The following is a 3,688-nucleotide window of genomic DNA, read 5'->3' as shown; positions in this document are numbered from 1 at the left end:
TGGAAAGTTCTCGAGGCGTGTTATAAGAACTGCGACCGCACGCGTAGGTGCGAGGCAATACTGTCGGGAGTTCGCACGTCCGGATCGAGCAGTTTCGCGTCCCGATCGGAGATACAAGTAATTCAGATGTTACGGTAATCATCTCCGCGGATGTAAGCGGGGGTTGGGCGCCAGGCCCGCGTGAGCGAACCAAATTTTTATAGTATCCGAGCTATCTCTGATTCCCGACGCACAGCTCAATAGATCAAGGCAACTTAGATTTTCGCGAAAAGTTCGGACGGGCGAACAACGACGGCGCGGAAGGCCGGCTAACCAGCTCCGACAATGGCAGAGGGGCGGTTCGTTAAATGCGAGGCTTAGGAGAGCGACAAGGAAGGAAAATAATTGCTCCGGAAATTAATATTAATTAAGAGACGTGTTTTCAAGAGTCTCGCGGGGCGAGAGAATACAGAGGCGAGTAGCTCGCGTGGTACTCGTGGGACGCGCGGGACGGAGCGCGTATTCCGGCGCCGATCCTTGGCGGACTAACGCCACGTCAGGATGCCTGTACGAATTACAGACGATCGCGGGTGAGATAAGGGACACGGGTGTGTGTCGGATAGCGGACCGGATGACGAGAACCGAACGAGCTCCTTTAAAGGATCACGCGAAGTGTCGCTGTAGAGCCGCGGTACGCCTTGCGGGTTACTCCGCGGCACTCAAATAGTCCCCTCGAGCACGAGGCCAAGGATCTGCCCTCGCTTTGCGTTGGCGTCTTACAATAAGCAACTATCGTTCGATTCCGTCTCCCCGTCGGAAATTTCAAGTCCAAGTACTTGCTCGAGACGATCCAAACGTCCGATATACGGCGGGCGCGGTGACGGCGATCGGCGCGCGAGCGCACGCGGTTCACGCGTTCGCGGCGTGCATGGGCATGTGGCCCGAGATCTACGGCGAATCTCGTTTCTCGCGACACAATAAAGTTAACGCTCTCGACACAGAAATTAGTTCACGATACGCGGAGACTCTAATAAATCCGACACACACAGAGCGGCAGAACGAACGCTCTCGCGACTTACACAACTACACAATACAAACACGCGGTGACTCGGCCGGGCGAGGGCAAACGCAAAGGCGACAATCCTAATGACTCGAAATTAGCGCAATCAAGCGGGCGCACAGTGTAACATTTCCTTACAAAAATATAAAATTTGTCTGATTAATCTTCCAGTTTCCTTATTTACTTTTAATGGTATAATACTTTGACATTACAGAACTGATAAGGAATAGTTAATGCGCACAACATAACCTCAAAAACATCATTTGAATTTGGACAATTATAGGTTAGGTATATAAATTCAAATTTATTTTCAATATTTGCTTTGCTATAAAGAAAGATATTTATAATTTATAATTAGTTGTTTTATAATATATGATCAGAAATACTCCGAAATATTGTTTTCATGTAATTAAGAAAGTAATTTAATATTTATAACAATTATAATATAGGCAAGTTTATTATTTTATTTGAAATATCTTTTTCCTTTTTTTGAAAACTTTAACTGAAAATTTAAAAAAATCGATAAATATCGATTTCTTGTGCTTTTTAGGGAAAATTGTATTTTTTATGCTCTTTCATTTAAGATGTAGTTGTGATGCTTCTTACTGCTCTTTTATGAGATATTGATGTTTTTAAGATCCCGCCCAGAAAATGTCGAACTATGCTGTTCTTGAAGTTTGGAGAAATGCACTTAAAAAACAGAAGTTGTCGGCTGTATATGAACATATTCTGGATGTCCTTAATTTACATGACTCTTTAGGAAATATTAAAAGAAGCATTTGGAAATCTGCAAGATTACACAGCCTTGAAATTCAAAGAAAGTGGGAAAAATGTAATAGATCTTACAATAAATTTGTAGAGAAGCACAAAGCTTGGCTTGATAAAAACATCAAATTACATAAAAATGTTATTAAATATCTTCAAAATAATCAAGCTGGACCTAGTCAAAAGCAACGTGGAAGGCCGCAGAAATCTTTCGAAGAAGGAACTTTAATAACAAAAAAGCGAAAGGTGATGGATTTAGTTAAAACAAAAACATATGATGAATTAATATTCGCTGCTAAACTATCGTCTAGAAAAAGTAAAAGAGATTTAAGCGAAAATCAAAAATCTTTGTCACCATTGCACGCTTTAGCGTTATATTTAGATTTGGGTCTTAGTTTTAGGAAATATAATTTATTACGGCATACTATTAATAATCTAAATCCTGGTATGCTTCCCAGTTATTATGCTTTAAAAAAAATAAAAAGTCAACGTTTGCCTAAAATAGATGTTTCCGATATCCACGCAGAAATAAATCTACAAGAAATAATAAATAAAACTGTAGAGTCATTAATCAGCCTTATTAGAGATAAGATCTCTCAATCTTCACGTTTGACTTTAATTTGTAAGTGGGGATTTGATGGCAGTTCAGGTCATAGTACTTATAAACAAAAGTTTTTTTATTTAAATAATACAGATAAATTCATGTTTTTAATTGCGTTTGTTCCTATTCGTTTAGTAGATACCGTTTCAAAACGTGTTATATGGGAAAATCCGACGCCATCATCACCATTGTATTGTCGTCCGATTAAATTTATGTTTCTAAAAGAATCACCCTCAATAATTAAAACTGAGCATATGAGACTCGAACAATCGATTAAGAACTTAAAGCGTACTACAATTCAATTCGGTAGTGATTCTTTGCAAGTTTCACATAGAATGCTGTTTACAATGATTGACGGTAGCATTTGTAACGTCATTAGTGGAACTAATTCAACTCAAACATGCTATATTTGCGGGGCTACTCCAAAAAATATGAATAAAAGTATAATAAATCGATTACCAAATGAATCAGTTTACAAATATGGGTTATCAATTTTACATTGCTGGATAAGATCTTTTGAATGTTTATTGCACATTGCATATAGATTGCCTTTAAAAACTTGGCAAGTACGAGGAGAAAATGCAAAAAAAATTCTTGCTGCTACTAAAAGCACTATACAAAAAAAATTCAAAGAAGATATAGGTTTAATTGTCAATAAACCAAAGTCAGGATTTGGTTCCACTAATGATGGTAACACTGCAAGGAGATTTTTTGAAAAACCTGATTTCAGCGGTGCTATAACAGGTCTAAATGTTTCTTTAATCGAAAAGTTAGGCATTATTCTTAAGATTATTTCTAGTGGTAGGCAAATTAATCTCACTAAATTTATCAATTTAGTAAAAGAAACAAAGGAAATTTATCTAGCAAATTACTCATGGTACTACATGCCTATTTCATTGCATAAATTATTGATACATGGTCCTGATATTATTTCATCTTTTATAATGCCAATAGGCAAACTATCGGAAGAAGCATTGGAAGCTAGACACAAAGATATTAGACATTTTAGAGAACATCACACACGAAAAACTTCCCGTGTTGATACAAATAAAGATCTAATGACAATGCTTCTTTTATCATCAGACCCTGAACTCTCTTCTTTACGAAAGAATAAGTCCAACGAAAAAAAGTTAGATGATAATATATTAGAATATTTAATTATTACTGATAACGATCATGAAAGTTTCTTAGAATCGGTGTCAACAGATTTAGATACAGATGTAACATCATCTGAATCAGAAAGTATGTGATATTAATTATAATAATTTATTTTTCTGTAATAT

This window comes from Wasmannia auropunctata, unplaced genomic scaffold (genome assembly GCF_000956235.1).
Source record: "Wasmannia auropunctata unplaced genomic scaffold, wasmannia.A_1.0 LD335603.1, whole genome shotgun sequence".
Taxonomy (NCBI): Eukaryota; Metazoa; Arthropoda; class Insecta; order Hymenoptera; family Formicidae; genus Wasmannia; species Wasmannia auropunctata.
Note: the sequence above shows the minus strand (reverse complement) of the source record.